General features: G+C 39.5%; 1 pseudogene; it reads left to right on the top strand.

The window, feature by feature from the left end:
- The first annotated feature begins 48 nt into the window (after positions 1-48).
- LOC107655168 (unconventional myosin-Va-like) lies at positions 49-18,051 on the top strand (annotated as a pseudogene).
- Positions 18,052-19,285: the final 1,234 nt, after the last annotated feature.

Genomic DNA, 19,285 nt, shown 5'->3' on the forward strand with positions numbered 1-19,285 from the left:
TGAGGTTTCCTTTTGAGTTGCCAAAGCAGAAATTAACTTTCTGGCCAGATGGCAACCACAGAGCTCTATACAAAGGTAAGTGCCTTTAATAATTTTTAATATATATTTTTTGTAATTTCATTGGATGCCATTAACGATAGATAGATAGATAGATAGATAGATGATAGATAGATGATAGATAGATAGATAGATAGATAGATAGATAGATAGATATAGATAGAAATTAAGTCTGGTTTTGTTTAGTGTGCATCTGCATCCGTATTATTTTCACTGTCAGAGGAGACCGGCTGGTGTTAATATTTAATGGTGCAGTGAGTGTATTTATGCTGATGTAGGAGAAAGAGTGTCATTGGGGTGGGACAGACAATTGCCCAGGCACATGAGCCGGTTGTGTAACATACAACATATTGAATCAATTTCCTTGGTATCCATATCTTGAGACATAATCATAATCAAGCCTGTAGACTGTCATGTCCAATCTTGCTCATAGAAGGCTGCCTTCCTGCACAGTTTAGTTCCAGCACACCTGCCATGGACTTTCTAGTAGTCCTGAAGTTATTGAATAGCTAGTTCAGGTGCAGGAAGCACACAGTACCAATTCATTCCTGAATTGTTGTTGAAATCCAACTGAATGATGAGCCAGTATGCTTCAGTTTTCAGGCCTACACTTGAAATTTGAAGGTTTGGGTAATATTAATTAGCAATGTAACGAGAAATAAGGATCACATACAAAAAAAAACAAAACAAAAAAAAAACAATTTGGACTTGCCACAAACTGCCACATACTGTTGATTATGATCAGTATGAAAATAGTTACTCTTTCTGTTGTCTCTCAGGGGGCATGTGTGTGGGTGCCAGACCCAGAAGCTGTGTGGGTGTCTGCCCAGCTGCTTCAAAACTATCGGCCTGGAAACCAGCACATACTAATCCAACTCACTGATGGCAGAGTAAGACACTTACACACATATGATTCTGATATGAAACCATGAGCCTTTCAGAATGAACATGTTCCACTAACCACTAATCAAAAAGTGTTCAAAACTTTCTAAACACAACGTTTTTCCTAATTTTCAGCAGTATTTTATTTATATAGCAGTATAATATTTACATACTTTATATAGTTATAAACTATTTATATATATGCTATTTTATTATTTTTAAATAAGGAGATGGAGTATCCAGTATTGCCTCCGGCAGGTCTTCCCCCTCTAGGTAACCCTGATATTTTGGAGGGAGAGAATGACCTCACGGCTCTAACATTCCTCCACGAGCCAGCGGTACTTCACAACTTGCGAGTGCGCTTTCTCGACTACAGTAGCATTTACACCTACTGCGGTGAGCAAAATTCAATAGAAAATAGTGGCAGGTCTTTACAGCCATTGCCCAATAACCTCTATTTTACTGCGTGTAAAGTTCAAAACACAGAGATTCAAAAAACATTACCCATTGTTATATTGGCTACTGTAAAGAACTTTAACCAAGCACTGGGTTTATTGAGATGTGAATTATGCATAGAAAATTATGGCCTTGTATATTTTTTAAAGTAGATTAATTTCACTTTTAATTTCAGAGACACATTAATCTCATTTAGACAACTTTCTCATACTTTAATAGGGATTGTGTTGGTGGCATTAAATCCATATGAACAGTTGCCCATCTATGGAGAAGAGGTGATTGATGCTTACAGCGGCCAAGACATGGCTGATATGGAGCCACACATCTTTTCTGTGGCTGAAGAGGCGTACCGAACTATGATCAGGTCAATAGCAAGCAAATAACAAGAACAGTTCGCTTACAAAAAAAAGTACTGTTTTTGGACATGGACCATGGTAATACCATGGTATTCTGTGAATTACCTTGCAGTATTATTGAAATATTAGGTATATATCAAAGTACCACTGTATTACCCTCTTATACCATCACTTTACCATGGTACACTCTAAAAAATGCTGGGTTAAATATAACCCAGCGCTGGGTTAAAAAGGGACAAACCCAGCAATTGGGTTGTTTTGACCCAGCGGTTTTTAGAGTGTAGTACACAGTAGGGAAATTCATTCTGAATCTGTATTACATTACCTTAACCAAAACATATGGTTTTATTAATCATAATTATATGTACAGAGAGGAAAAAAACCAATCCATCATAATCAGTGGAGAATCAGGCTCAGGTAAAACTGTATCTGCTAAGTTCACCATGCGTTACTTCGCTGTCGTGGGTGGTGCGGCCCAGCAGACCAGTGTGGAGGAGAAAGTTCTGGCATCCAATCCCATCATGGAGGTACTGAAACTTGATTTCTGACCTTTTGGGTAAAGTAGGAGGAGGCTATTTGTAACATGTTGTCATTTTATCCCTTGCAGGCAATTGGTAATGCAAAAACAACCAGAAACGACAACAGCAGCCGTTTTGGGAAGTATATCGAGATAGGATTTGGATGTAAAGGGGATATAATTGGGGCAAACATGAGGACCTACTTGTTGGAGAAATCAAGAGTTGTTTTTCAGGTGCTTGCTCGATCATATAGTGTTCACATTATCTCATGATTCAGTGACCAAGTTCTGTTATTGAGTCGAATTTTGTTTCATAACACACAAACAGGCAGCTCAAGAGAGAAACTACCACATCTTCTACCAGCTTTGTGCTTCCAGGGATTTGCCAGAGTTGAGGACACTCAAACTTGGTAAAGCCTAAACTGATGTCCTGAAAACATGCTTATTTTGTCTTGGACATTTTTGTTCAGTTACACCATGCATTACTGCATCTCACTAGATTCTGCAGAGAACTTTCATTACACCAACCAAGGACAAGATGTGCACATTTTTGGCACAGATGATGTGGTTGAGCTAGAGCGGACAATAAATGCCTTTACTGTTCTTGGTAAGCTAAAAAAACATCCATATATTCCTCCAATACAACATAACGCACTTTTTACAAAACTTGTGGTTCATCTCTGCAGGAGTGCAGCCTGACCAGCAGATGGAGATATTTCGTATACTGGCAGCTATTCTTCATCTGGGGAATGTCAACATACAAGCCAGCGGTCGTGGTGGGGACCGCAGCTACATTGATGTACAAGCACCATTTCCTATTACTGTGCACATTTCTGAGTTATATTTTATGTCTGTATAGATAAAGAACAGGAGCAGTGATGTCCTTGCTTTGTTAACAAGTAGCATGTGCTAATACGGACATTTCTTATTCATCATACTGGCAGGCCAATGACCGTTCCTTGGCCATCTTTGCCAAGCTTTTAGGGGTGGAAGGTGCTCAGATGGCCCAATGGCTATGCCACAGGCGACTAGCAGTGGGTGGGGAAATGCTTGTGAAGCCCATGACGGGCCAGCAGGCTAATGAAGCAAGGGATGCTCTGGCTAAGCATGTTTACGAGCAACTGTTCACATGGACCGTGCAGAGGCTCAACTCATCCTTAAGAGCACACCGGGAACAGCCCAAATCTTTTATAGGAGTTCTTGATATCTATGGGTAAGAGTTACTTTGTATGTAATAATCAAAGCAACAAAATGTACATGTAGGATTGTTTTGTCAATCTTTTCTTTGATCATTTATAGGTTTGAGACTTTTGACAGGAATAGTTTTGAACAATTCTGTATTAACTACGCAAATGAGAAACTCCAACAGCAGTTCAACAGGGTAAGTTTCCAGATATTGGCACTTGGTGTACATAGGCGTCTAACATCTTCTGTCTAGTGAAGAGTGACTTAGTCCTTGAAGAGTTGCTTCGCCCAAGTGTACATACTACAAGTGCCTATTCTTGGTTACATTGAGCTTTTCAGAACTTGATTTGTCATTAGCTGATTTGTTGACCCAACTTTGATCATTCAGTTGTTTTAAGTAAGTGGTATATGCTTTTTGTCCTCGTCAGCATGTTTTCCAGCTAGAGCAGGAGGAGTACCTGCGAGAGGAACTTCCCTGGAACCGTATTGAGTTCAGTGATAACCAGCCATGCATTGCACTCATCGAAGGCCAACTGGGCCTACTTGATCTTCTGGATGAAGAATGCAGAGTGAGGAATCTACACATTGTAATCCGAGCTGTAGTCCCTCTTATCATGTCATCAAGGTGTACAACCCAATATCGCTCTTTTCTAGATGCCTAAAGGCTCGAATGAGAACTGGGCTCGGAAGCTTTACGACCAACACCTGAACCACAGCCCTCACTTTCGTAAACCACGCATGTCCAACTCTGCCTTCATCGTTGTGCATTTTGCTGATATGGTCAGAAAACATCTACTGAGAATAATTCACCAACTGATGCCACCAAAACTTTAAATGTTTGTGATATTATTGCTGGCTTTTTGAAATAGGTCCAGTACGAGTGTGATGGCTTTTTAGACAAGAACCGAGACACTGTATTTGAGGAGCCCATCAATATACTGAGAGCTAGTCAGGTATTGTTTGAATAGTTCAATTCTTGGCTATTGAAAAATGGAGTTTTGTACTCACTCTGCCTTTTCACAACAGTCAGAACTAGTTGCTGAGTTGTTTCAGAAGGAGTCAGCAGGGGGATCCCTTCCCAACTCCTCTCTTGCAAATGGGAGCATACGTTCAGGGAAGAGAGCTCACAGAGAGCACAAATTAACTGTGGGCTTTCAGGTGAGCTGCTTCTCCTGGCTCCTGTCTAAAGGAAAATAGTCATGCTCTAAATGTGTTCTCTGACTCTTAAGGTCTTAGATTTTCTCCTTTTCTTACACATTCTGTCTTTGTGTGTCTAGTTTCGTCAATCCCTGCAACTTTTGATGGACACCTTGAACAGCACCACCCCGCATTATGTCCGCTGCATAAAGTCCAATGACCTCAAACAGCCCTTTCTGTAAGAGAATAAATAAGATGTCCGATGTGTTCATGTCTTTTTGAATTTGAGTAACCTTTTCTCGTCTCTCCATATCAGTTTTGATCCCAAGCGAGCAGTGCAGCAATTGCGAGCATGTGGAGTCTTGGAGACCATCCGAATCAGTGCCGCAGGCTACCCCTCCAGGCAAGTACTCTTCTATAGGTCTCTCAATTCAGTTCCCTCTTCCATCCCTGACTCTTTCATCTGTACTCCAGGTGGACATACGAGGAATTCTACACTCGTTATCGGGTGCTGCTATGTGGTTCTGTTTCTTTGGATGATGTGCACCATTCCTGCCAGAGTGCCCTTCTCGATCTCATCCCTGATCCAGAGCAGTACTGCTTTGGCAAGACCAAGGTCTTCTTCCGGGCCGGACAGGTTGCAGTACTGGAGAAGCTGAGAGGGGATCGGTTACATGCAGCAGGGGTTTTGATCCAAAGCTGGGTGAGAGGGTGGCTGCAGCGTAGGCATTATCTGCGACTCCGGTGGGCCACCTTCACCCTGCAGCGGTACATCAGAGGAACCCTGGCCCGAAGGTGGGTTAGAGTGTTACATAAAGAGCACACTATTGGCACTTTTCCACTGCATGGTACGGCTCGGCTCGGTTTGCGTTTCCACTGCAGTTTAGTACTGCTTTAGAGTGGGCGGGATTATAGACATGTCGTTATAGTTGCACTGCCTCTACTGCCGTGACATCATCGTAAACGATCCACTCCTCGGCTATCAACAAGAGGAACGTCTGTGCTTCCTCAACAGACCACTAAACAGCCATAATTTTGTTGTTTAAAAAAAGATGCGCTTGTTCGAATCTGTTGCGTTCATTCAAAAAACGTCCTCGCTGGCTGTGCTGATTTAATCTAGCGGATCTAGTGTCTCGTGTCGTAAGTTCAATGACGCAGGTAGTGACGATTCTCTCTGGCCAATCAGTGATCAGCAGGGTTTACGCATCACATTTTGGTAACGGTACAGCTCACTTGGAACCTCAGCCGAGGTGGTACTGAAAAAAGTACCAGGTACCAGGTACTGTACACAGTGGAAAACCCCCCAAAATCAATCTGAGCTGTGCCGTACTGTGCAGTACCATGCAGTAGAAAAGCGCCATATGTACTGTGGACTTTTTAGGTCCTATTCAGGTTGCATAGTTTTTTTCTAATCTGACTAATTTGAATTGACTAACTGACCATTAGGTTGGCATGGACCCTCCGTTATACACGTGCTGCTTTAATCATCCAGAAAACATACCGCGTGCTGGCTGTGCGACAGCTTTATTTGACCATCAGAGAGGCCACCATCAAAATCCAGGCCTTCATCAGAGGTACTCAGGCTCGTCGGATTTATAGACAGGTAAAGTGCTTTATGCGTGTCTGGGTATAGTTACAAAAATACAAATAAAGTTACAGTTTAATTTCACAGAATGTTTGACCCTTTACCTAAATCTTGAAAAAATAGCCAAAGATTTATTTGATTCTATTTTTTTTTTTGGTTTACTTTAGCTCTATGCTAAAAAGGCTTTGTTATTCAGTTGCATTTTCCTTTTTCCCATCATGCACCGGTGCACAAATAATTAATATGGTTGCATTCATTGACCATTTCCCAGTTTTATTTACATCGTTGTTTTGTCACATTCAGTAACTTTGTGGTGCCAGGATAAGTTTGTTGTTTTACTTAAATGATAATTTAGTTAATTGGTACCCTTTTTGTGTTTCATGTGTCTAGTGTTAAGGTCTTTGTGTAGGATTTTAAAGTTCATCTGTTGTACTCAGTAGTGTAAGATAACAAGAATTTGCTTTTCATGATGTGTGCATTTGTCAATAGCTGAGGCATGTAATAGTTAACTATTTAAAATTTCTACTCAATTTTATACTCAAATCCTCTTCAGATCACTGAATCTAAACAGGTATTTGATGTAACGATGACGTTTTAGGTTATGTCAGCTTGACATTTTATGTTACGTTCAGTAAATTAGTACAGAGTGCATATGTATGAATGTTGTTGTCTAATATAAACATTATTATTTTACCGTGCAATTTGTTTGATAAATCTCTTTTTCTAGATGCTGACAAAGTGGGCGGTGGTGTTCTTGCAGGCGCGGGTGCGAGGCTGGCTGACCCGGCGCAGGTTCAGGCGCATCAGAGCTGCAGTGGTGCTCCTGCAGTGCTGCGTGCGCAGGCGAGCGGCGCGTAAAGAGCTGTTGCACCTGCGTGCTGAGGCTCGATCGGTGGAGAAATACAGAGAACTCAATAAAGGCATGGAAGTCAAGCTCATGCAACTGCAGCTGCGAGCCGACCAACAGGTGAGAGGGTGGAAGAAAGTATCGGTGTTTAGTGAGTTGTCTGGAGATGGAATGTTACAATCACGTAATGACGTTTTTCAAACAATCAATCCAAAAAGGCCACCTTTTTTCTTTGATAACTACTTTACATAATGTAAGTAACCCTGATAGCACACGTACATCACGGAGATGTCTATTTGACGTCTGCAAGACGTATTTCTTAGAGTGTTTGCTCATCTGCAATACCTCTATAGTACGTTTCCTATCAGATGTCAAATAGACGGTTAGAAAATGTCTTTAAGATGTTTGTACACAGCAGATGCTTTCCAGATGAAGTAATCTTTAACAGACATCTTGCAGACATATCTGTGCTGACTTTCAAATTGTTAAATAGTGTTGTATATTGTGAATTGTGTGTGGTTTTCTTCTCTCAGGCGAGAGAGAGTGCGTCTCTCAGGGAGACTCTTCAGGCCGAGCGAGAAGCTCACAGCTGTGAGCTGGAACAGCTGTGGTCCAGCCTCCTCAAACTCCAGATCCAGCTGCAGGAGAATGCAAACACTGCTCCTTCACTCACAGACGAACAGGAGGAGGACCGGAGGAGAGCTGAGGAGAAAGCCGCCCAAGAGATTCTCCAGCTTACACAGGTGAGCCGTGTGTCACACATTATACGGTTAACATCAGCCACTTTATTTTGTTTTAACAACTTTCTTTTCTTGTAGGCAGCTGGTTCTGTTGACATTCGCCAGTTTTGTTTGTTTATTTCCCGTTTACTCTAGGAAATCCAAGCTCTCCAAATTGAGAGGGATTCTTTGGAGAAAGAGAGGGATGATCTGGCCATTTGTTTACAGGATCAGGAAAAAGCTCAGGAGGGTGAATCATGCGTCCGCCACATCTCAACTCATGTATTGTTTAATAAATGAAGGAGATGGTGGACTAAGACTCATTTTAATGGATTGAAATACACACAATATATATGAAAATAATATAAACATAAGTCGAATAAACACTAATGAAAGCGTTTGTGTGTCTGTATGTTTCAGAGAGCCGCCAGCAGACTGTGGATCAGGCAGATGCATCAGTGCGAGCAGAGCTGGAAGAGGAGAGGAGGAGATACCAGAGTTTACTGAGAGAGTTCACGAGACTAGAGCAAAGATACGACAACCTGAGAGACATGAGCTTATTTACCACCAATGAGGTACATCTTTTTTGAAAATGACTCAAATGACATATATTTTATATGTGATATATTAAATGTGTATGTTATGTATATAAATAAACACACATATATATACAGTATATATATATATATATATGGTGTGTGTGTATTGTAATAAAATAAATAAAAAATAGAAAATAGGTACAGTATAGTAAACTAAAATCAGAAACAATATATGAACATAAATAATAATAATTAAAAAAAATAAATTAAATAAATTAAATTAAATATAAAACCCCACATTTATTTTATTTCAGCCAGGTGCCAGTTGCAACATTTCTAATTTTTTATTTAGTTTAACTGAATGCACTCAAATAACTTAAACTAAAACTGAAATAAGACAAACAAACAATAATAATAATAAAAACTATATATATGTAAAAAAGTAATAAAAATTACAAAAACACACACAACAAAATTACTAAAATGTTAACTAAAATTAAAATGAAAACAGAAAATAAAAAAACAAACACTAATTTAATAAAAACTATAATAGTATCTAAGTGATACTAAAATAACACTGCCTGTACATGTACAAATCTGAAAATATGACATTGTATAATAATTAAAAAACACATTTGAATGTAGTAGCTAATGATCTGTTATGCATTATATGATGTTATATTTGTTTGCCGCTTTTATTAAGTGTTAAAATTATATTTAATCCTAATTGAATGCAAGAATATATATGTGTGTTTTCCTTTGCAGCGTTCACGTGGACACAGACGAACAGATTCGGCTGTGTCTTTTGAGCCTCCTTCACCCGTCACCACACCGTTCTCCAGCTCGCCCGTCTTCCCTTCACCTGAGGAGGTCAGGAGGATCAGCGTGACGTCGCCCACCGACAGGAGACCCTGGAGAGATGAGCAACCTCTGGTTAGAGATTCAATCGAAACCAAAAACTCTCACTGTATAAATAAAATAAAAATTGTCATGACAAAAACAGGAATGCTGTTACCTGCAGAACGTTCTAATGGAGGATATGAGCATTGCGAAAGACACTGCTGAAAGTATGAAGGGGGAGGATCTCAGATATGCCTATGATGCTGTACGGGTGGCCAACAAGTCAGTTTCCTTCTGCTCACTTCACGTACATCAGATCGATACACTGGAAGTCATCAATGACTTACAGTGGGTACGAAAAGTATTCAGACCCCCTTCAATTTTTCACTCTTTGTTATATTGCAGCCATTTGCTAAAAGCATTACATTGTACGTTTTCAGGTTCCTAGAGAGGCAGCTGTTGTCTCAGAGAGCACAGTGGGAGCAGGAGAAATCAGATCTCAGGATGAAACTCCAGCTGGCTCAAGACAGAGATACACCTGGAGATCCTGAGATAAATGTACCTGTTCCATCTGAACTTACCATTTATCGTTCTTTGTACTTTAATTGGTCATTTTTTGCTTCTTCATGTGTTTATGAAGGAGCTAACAGAGCAGGTGGCGGTTCGAGAACAAGAATGCATCCGATTGCGACGAGAACTAAAGGAACTGAAACATACCGTGAGCCTCAGGAGAATTCTGTCTTACGCAGGTCTGTGTTGGATCCAAAAAGTATTTGGACACCTATGCTACACTCGTAGGGTGTGTTCACACTGTTTGGTTCGATTAAAACGAACCTTGGTGCAATTTCTCTGTTAGTGCGGTTCGTTTAGTGTGAACTCTGCCATCTGAACTCTGGTGCGCACCAAACAAGCGGACCGAGACGTTAAAAAGATGGGTCTCGGTCCGCTTCCAAACGAACTGAAATATTCGAGTTCGAATGAAATATGAATGCAACACGGACCAAATACTTCTAAACGAACCAAAAACAGGAAGTAATGACAAGATGCGACGCTATGCGACATTATTTGATGACGCGGAATGAGCGGTGAATCCAAAACAAAATCAGAGCAGAGGGCAAACATGTAGCAACGAGGAGGTAAAGTTCCTTTTATGAGCTCTTTGTGAGTTCGCAGGTGGTGAAAATAAAATCATAAGTACACACAGCAATGAGCGCGCAGACGGCATTAGGTGTGTTCGACTTAAAGCAGCGCTGAGCAGACCGATCGGTGAATTGGTACTTTGAGGTCATACACCGATCGGTCTGTGCAGCTTTTGTTTGGGGTGTTCGGTGAGTTCCGTCGCGAAATATACGTCATTCAACCCGACCAATCAGGTTGTGAACGTATCACTATGCCTTTAGGTTTTTCTTTTTTGGTCCGGATCAAACAAACCAAGAGAACCGAACTACAAGTGTGAATGCACCCTTAAAAATAAAGGTGATGCCATAGAACCACCATTTTTGGTTCCCAAAGTTCCCAAAAAGGGAACAGTTCTTAAAAGAACCATTTTTAAATTTGTGTGAAGAACATTTTAAAAATCTAAAAAATCTAAAGTTTTTTGTTTTTTTGGAATGGAAAGGTTCCATAGAAGATAAAGGCTCTTCAAGGATCTATAGATGGCAATAAAGCACATTTATTTTTAAAACTGTACCTTTCAAAATTTGGGGTCTTTAAGATTTTTTTATATTTTTGAAAGAAGTCTCTTATGCTCACCAAGGCTGCATTTATTTGATCAAAAATACAGTGAGAAGAGTCGTATTGTGAAGTATTGTTACAATTTAAAATAACTGTTTTCTATTTGAAAATATTTTAAAATGTGATGGCAAAACTGAATTTTCAGCATCATTACTCCAGGCTTCACTATCACATGATCCTGATTTGCTGCTCAATAAACTGTTATTCTTATAATCAATGTTAAAAACAGTTTTGCTGCTTAATATTTTTGTGGAAACCATGATACACCCCCGCCCAGAATTCATAGGAAGCTCAAAAGAACAGGATTTATTTGACAGTGTCTTTGCTGTCACTTTTGATCAATTTCATGTGTACTTGCTTAATAAAAGTATTAATTTCTTTCTTTAAAAACAAACAAAGGAAAAAATCAAATGTTTTTATTTTAATGAGAAGTAGCATGAATACCCTTCTCAAGCAAAACATTTCACACGCGTTTGTTTTAAGTTTCATAATACAATACATATACTGTTGAAAATGTATTTAACGCTCAGGTGTAGCCATAGCTGCGTCTCAGGACCCAACATCTCCTGCCCCTCAGAAGAGCCAGATGCTCACCGGACTGCTGGAGTGCAGGAAGAAAGATGAGAGCAAGCTGATCAAACACCTCATAACAGGTCAGCAGCACACACAACACTTGGAGTTGAGTTAAGAGACGGTTATTCATGCAGACATTTCTCTGTGGCAGATGTGAGGGCAGAGGGCGTCTTGTCTTTGGCCTCTGGACTGGCGGCTCGGGTTCTGTTTCTGTGTGTACGGCAGGCGGACTGTAGCGGCGACCAGACGCGGGTGAAGGGGCTCTGCAGTGCTGCTGTGAGCGGCTTTAAAACCGCTCTTTGTGAGTTCGCAGGTGGTGAAAATAAAATCATAAGTACACACAGCAATGAGCGCGCAGACGGCATTAGGTGTGTTCGACTTAAAGCAGCGCTGAGCAGACCGATCGGTGAATTGGTACTTTGAGGTCATACACCGATCGGTCTGTGCAGCTTTTGTTTGGGGTGTTCGGTGAGTTCCGTCGCGAAATATACGTCATTCAACCCGACCAATCAGGTTGTGAACATATCACTATGCCTTTAGTTTAGGTTCGCTGTCAAAATGCCAGTGTGAACGCTAAACGGACCAGGACCAAATGTATCTTTTTATTTTTTGGTCCGGACCAAACCAACCAAGAGAACCGAACTACACGTGTGCAGCGGACCAGGACCAAATGTATCGTTTTCTTTTTTGGTCCGGATCAAACAAACCAAGAGAACCGAACTACAAGTGTGAATGCACCCTTAAAAATAAAGGTGATGCCATAGAACCACCATTTTTGGTTCCCAAAAGAACCTTTCAGGGAACAGTTCTTAAAAGAACCATTTTTAAATTTGTGTGAAGAACATTTTAAAAATCTAAAGAACTTGTTTTTTTTTGTTTTTTTGGAATGGAAAGGTTCCATAGAAGATAAAGGCTCTTCAAGGATCTATAGATGGCAATAAAGCACATTTATTTTTAAAACTGTACCTTTCAAAATTTGGGGTCTTTAAGATTTTTTTATATTTTTGAAAGAAGTCTCTTATGCTCACCAAGGCTGCATTTATTTGATCAAAAATACAGTGAGAAGAGTCGTATTGTGAAGTATTGTTACAATTTAAAATAACTGTTTTCTATTTGAAAATATTTTAAAATGTGATGGCAAAACTGAATTTTCAGCATCATTACTCCAGGCTTCACTATCACATGATCCTGATTTGCTGCTCAATAAACTGTTATTCTTATAATCAATGTTAAAAACAGTTTTGCTGCTTAATATTTTTGTGGAAACCATGATACACCCCCGCCCAGAATTCATAGGAAGCTCAAAAGAACAGGATTTATTTGACAGTGTCTTTGCTGTCACTTTTGATCAATTTCATGTGTACTTGCTTAATAAAAGTATTAATTTCTTTCTTTAAAAACAAACAAAGGAAAAAATCAAATGTTTTTATTTTAATGAGAAGTAGCATGAATACCCTTCTCAAGCAAAACATTTCACACGCGTTTGTTTTAAGTTTCATAATACAATACATATACTGTTGAAAATGTATTTAACGCTCAGGTGTAGCCATAGCTGCGTCTCAGGACCCAACATCTCCTGCCCCTCAGAAGAGCCAGATGCTCACCGGACTGCTGGAGTGCAGGAAGAAAGATGAGAGCAAGCTGATCAAACACCTCATAACAGGTCAGCAGCACACACAACACTTGGAGTTGAGTTAAGAGACGGTTATTCATGCAGACATTTCTCTGTGGCAGATGTGAGGGCAGAGGGCGTCTTGTCTTTGGCCTCTGGACTGGCGGCTCGGGTTCTGTTTCTGTGTGTACGGCAGGCGGACTGTAGCGGCGACCAGACGCGGGTGAAGGGGCTCTGCAGTGCTGCTGTGAGCGGCTTTAAAACCGCTCTGAAGGTGAACCACTTATATCTTTACCCTTTATCACAGTGTGCCACAAATAATTCATTTCAACTCATCCCCAGTTCGAATTTATTTATTCATTTTAAAAAAAGCAAAAATGGGAATAAACTGGAAGTGTATGGAGCCAGTTTTAAAGAGGGTTAAAAAGCAGAAATGTGAAGCTTAGAAATGAACACATTAATTGTTCTGTTAAAATCTGATGATGTGTGTAGAGTAGATTTTTAGACATTAAAGGTGGGGTAAGCGATTTCTGGTAGCCAATGTTGACATTTGAAATCACCAAAACAAACACGCCCCTATTTTGATAGCTCCGCCCCACACATATGTACGCAACCCAGGCAACGATTAGTTCTGTGAAACAAAGCAAAACCAATAGAACTCATTATAATCAGTGATGCTGTCTACACCATAGATATATATAGGCTACATATTAGGGCTGCACGATAAATCGCATGCGATATTTAATGAGATTTACCGCTGATTACAGAACTGGCTGCCTGGTCTACACTGGATGCGGCGTGGCACGACACGACAAATCCCAACAGAAAACTGCTGCTGCATTCTATTCATGATGTATTGACACAAATTTCAAATGATTTTCAACGGTCACTTTGTCACGTCCAGTGTACTAGACAGACTTTAGCTGTTGCACTGTGTTATCACCTATCGAGAAGAAACAAAGCAACCTCGGCATCCAATCGCAGGCCTTCCGCTCCTTGAGTTCTCTCCAGCGCTGGAAAGCTGATCCGATATTTACACGGGTCCTACTTCTTGCCATACCCAAAAATGAAAATTAGGCTATGTTTTACTCACCCCCGAGGCATCCTAGGTGTATATGACTTTCTTCTTTCAGACGAATCCAGTCGGAGTTATATTAAAAATTGCCTTTGATCTTTCAAGCTGTTTAATGCCACTCAGTGGGTGTTGCATTGCTTCAATCCAAAAGAACCTAAATAAAAATCAGCCATCCAAAAAAAAAAGTGTCTCACACGGCTCCGTGGGGGTGAACAAAGGCATTCTGTAGCGAATCGATGCGTTTTTGTAAGAAAAATATCCATATTCAAAATGTAATAATCACCTGAATCTAGCTTGCGCAACAGTGAGTTGTAAACAGAAGCAGTTCCGGGCAGATGACGTATGAGGTCGGCTTTGCGCATGCGCCGCTCAGAAGTGACATCCGCGGAAACGCAGGGGAGAGATCAAAACAAAACAACGGTCAAGAATAGGGTTGGGTATCGATTCAGATGTCCTGATTCGATTCGATTATAATGATATAAATCCACCCAGTGTTTTTTTTTTAATCTGGTTAAATGTTTTCCCCTTTTTCAAATCGAGCCGATCTCAGATGCCCCTCCCACGATAGTTTGATTGACAGTAGCGTTTCAGCACAGACTGGACTGGTGTCTTACCTGTGCTCATTAGCAAGATTCACGATGAATGCGGCTAAAGTAAGTCTCTCTGAGAGCAGCTCGGAAGAGAGGGGTGGGGTCAGCATAGCTCATTAACATTTAAAGGAAAATGCTACAAAATCGGCTTGATCTGAAAATAGCTGTTTTTGACAGGGTAAAAAAAGTGGTTTTTTTACACTACCATTGAGAAATTTTAACCAAACTATGACCCTAAAGAATCATATCAACTTGTGGAAAATGGGCATCCTATGACCCCTTTAAAGGTGCAGTGTGTAAATTTTATTTAATTTTGCAACCAACGGCTCAGTCCCCTGCTCACCCCTCCCTTTAGAGAAGCTACGGTGGCCTACACAGGTAAAGATGTTGTCGGTAAAGACAGCAGAGAGCAATGAGATTTCTTTACAAAGGTAAATTAAGGAATTATATTTACTTACTTATTTAATAAATGTATATTATATTGCATTTCTGTCAATAGATTGTTGTAAATATGACACATTGCACCTTTAAGCCTTCTTTTGTTCCGCAGACGTTTTCCTCTTTTGTTTTTTATCCGCCATCTCTATCTTTCTGTCGCTCAGCTCGCTAATGTCCGTCCTGTGCACTGAACGCTCTCTCCTCCACATCATGAGTAGACACGCCCCTTACTGTTCATTGGACACAAGTTTGTTTTGGTAGTCGGCCCAAATCAGTTTTCTAAAGCGTTTTTGAAAAATCGCTTACTCCACCTTTAATTGTTGTGTGATTCTTGTTGTAGAAACACGGCAGTGATCTGGACGTGACGGCTGTGTGGCTGAAGAATGCTTGCCTGCTGAAAGACCTGCTCAACCAGCACTCTCCCCGCCAGGTCACACATCTGAACTTAAACAATTACTTTATTTCTTATGCAGAAATGACTTCACATAGAAATCTACCTCTTCTCCTGCAGGACATGAGGGGTTCAGAGGAGCTGGTGCCTCTGGTGACGGACGTGCAGGAGTCTGTCCGGGCGCTCAGTGATCTGTGTATTCAGGCCTATCAGCAGCTGCTGTCCATCTCTGAGAGTCGCCTGCAACCCATCATTGGTACAGTATGACCAATGCCCTTGTAGTAATGTTTATTTATATATATATATATATATAAAAAAAAATCTTACTATAGACATACACGCACAACACACACATTTAGTCTTGATAAACCTTCCTTTTTCCCTAAGTGTTTATATACATATTCTTTATATTAACAAATATTATATATATCTATATATATCATACTAATATAATATATTTTATATAATATATTTTAATATAAAATTTACTTTTAATATATTTATATACGTATATAATATACATAACACATTTCATACATTTTTTTATATATGTAATTTGTTATGTATATATTTATATATGTATAATTTAATTATATTAAATGTAAATAATATGCACAGGCATATGTGTGTTAATGTACAATATTGTAATATTACTATTTATTACTTTATTATTTATATATATATATATATATATATATACATATACAGTGGGTACGGAAAGTATTCAGACCCCCTTAAATTTTTCACTCTTTGTTATATTGCAGCCAAGGGGGTCTGAATACTTTCCGTACCCACTGTATATATATATATATATATATTTGTGTATTTCTGTATGTTTATATAAATAAATATTATATATATTATGTACACACACACACACATATATATATATATATTAATTAATATAATATTATTAACATATTATTTAATTATAATAAATTTATATACATATATAATCAATTCTATGTATATTGTGAAAATAAAAAATATAACGTGTGTGCTTGTGTACCCATCTCTTGATTTTAGTTCCAGCAATGCTTGAAAGTGAGACCATTCCTGGTCTGGCTGGATCATCAGTAAAGCTGAGTGCCGGTCGTAAGCGTGCGGGATCAGATCCCCGACCTTCAGCCAGTACGGAGGGAGCGACTATGTCAGCGGTCCTGAGGGAACTGTCAGCGCTGCACACAGCCCTGTCCCGTCAGGATCTGCCCTCGGCCCTGCAGGAGCAAGCCTTCCATCAGCTCATGTAGGCTACCTGCTGGCCGCCTCCACCCTCAACAGCCTGCTGCTGCGCAAAGACATGTGCTGCTGGAACCGCGGCCTGCAGATCAGGTCAGAACTGCTTTAGCTTCGGTTACTTAAACATCTGCTTGAGTGAGTTGAAGTGAATATTTATATCCGTATATTCTAGGTATAATGTGAGTTTACTGGAGGAGTGGCTGCGCAGTCGTTCGCTGCAGACAGGGGGCGCTGTGACCACGCTGGAGCCGCTTATACAAGCAGCACAGCTTCTTCAAATGAGCAAGAAGACTGAAGCTGATGGACAAGCCATGGTCCAAGCCTGCAATGCACTGTCCAACCAGCAGGTGGCGTGCCTGTTATTACAGTTACATGTCAGGCAAAATAAAATCAAATTTTGTCTTTTCTTTTTTTCAAAATATTTTTCCATCCATCTATCGGTCTATAAAATAATATATATATATATATATATAAAATAAATGATATACATACCAAATATAATTGATATTGATATACCTGCTGGTTGTATATATATAAACATATTTATATATACACAAATATAGAGGTGTGTGTGTGTCTATGTACGAAATTTTATTTTAATATACATTAATAAATTATATATGCAGAATTTTATGTTGGCACGCTAATTTTCTAAATGTGTGCTGCAGGTTGTGAAGATTTTAAGCCTCTATACACCTCAGAGTGACCTTGAGGAGAGAGTAACACTCAATTTCATTCGTATAGTGCAGGTAAGTACAAAAGCATTTAAACGTGAGCTCTATAAAACTATATTATAGCAGGGTTTTGTCCAGCAGTGATAGTGCGGCTTTACTGTGGGGTTTCCCAGGGGCTGCTGAAGGGGCGTTCTGAGGGGCAACCTCCACAGCTTCTGATGGATGTCAGACGGGTATTACCCGTCACGTTCCCTTATCTGCCGCCACCGCAAGTCAGTGCCGCCCAGCTCGAAATCCCAGAGTCCCTCAAGATCTCCTTCCTACGCAGAGTCTGATGTGGGTGGTCCTTTACCTCCTGAAATGCATTTGTTTTTTTTGCCTTTGTTGCCTTACATCATTTTAAAATGTCATCTGGGCATTTTGTGTATGTCATGCTAATTTTGAGCACATTTTAAATGTAGAATTATGTTAGCTTGACAAACCCAAAATATTATCTATTCCTCCCTCATATTTCTCCCTCCTTTAAAAACACTAACTTCAAATTTGAAATATCAAAATTTTAAACTTGCATGTCAGGCCAAATAAAATCAAATTCTATCTTGATGTACCGCCCTCATTTTTTCCATTTTTATTAAATATAATTTGTCATTAAAAAAAAAAGATCTATCTATCTATCTAAACCATGTTTAATAGAAACCATCAAAAAATCCATTACACACTGCATTTTTTAACCATTTATTGGAGGTAGAAACAAACCAAGGCTGGCATCTGTTTTACCTCCATCCCCGATAAGAACGATCATATTTAGAAAAAAAAAAAAAAAGAAAATTAGAAACATTGTATAAAAAAATCTTTCATGCTAGTACTCTGTACCACTACACATCAGTAATACATATTTATATATTCACAAGCCTTCCAAAAATAGAAAATAATACCCAAATACCAAAATAAATGACAAATCAAGAGAAATAAAGACAACAATTGAATATCACATCAAAGATACATGCTGGCACAAAGAAGAATCTTTCCCAACATGCACTGCTTCTTATTTACAGGCAAGAAGTCGCTGTTTGGGTGCATGTCGAGTTATTGGGATCCATGTGCACTTGTGTCTGCGTGTGCTTTGTCTCGTACTACATGCTCACGACTGTATCCTGTAATATTATTATTCACAGACAGCAACACAGCTTTAATATTTTAAATCCTATCATCCAAATTAAAGTATTATCTTGCTACAGATTCTATTTTCCACTCTGCAGTCAATTCAACATTCATTAACGCATTTAATTAATATTGAACCCCAGTGTTCAATATCACAACGGTGAACATAAAAGGATTCAGGCTGTAAAACAAAACAACAGCAAAGTTTGCAGCTTCAGTTCGTGCTGAGCGTTCGCGATGTAAACAATCCAAGGCTGTTGATCACTGATGACTTCAATAGAACAGATGCATAGACTATTTTCAGAGAAATAATACGGGGAAACATCCAAAAATAGCTGTAGCGCAAAGTGCTTAATTGCTAAATTCAATAAGCGACTCCATCTAGATAACATCACCTCAGATTTTCATAAGTAGATCCATAGCACGGCTAGTTTTTGTCAGTCACACTGTAGCAGCGCAATACAGCTGGGAATGAATGGATATACAGTGCTTAATCCACATTATAGAGCATCTCTCTTGTGCTTTTCTAATATGGTGGATGGTTTGGCAGTAAAATGGCAGGATTGATCAACGGTTACTATGGCAACTATAGGAGTGATTCTCAATGGCTGTGAGGTGTGAAACCAGTGAGTGGGTAAAAAAGTTCCATTTTGCATGGAATGATCTGAAGCAAAATGT

Source organism: Sinocyclocheilus anshuiensis, unplaced genomic scaffold (assembly GCF_001515605.1).
Source record: "Sinocyclocheilus anshuiensis isolate Anshui unplaced genomic scaffold, SAMN03320099.WGS_v1.1 scaffold735, whole genome shotgun sequence".
NCBI classification, from domain to species: Eukaryota; Metazoa; Chordata; class Actinopteri; order Cypriniformes; family Cyprinidae; genus Sinocyclocheilus; species Sinocyclocheilus anshuiensis.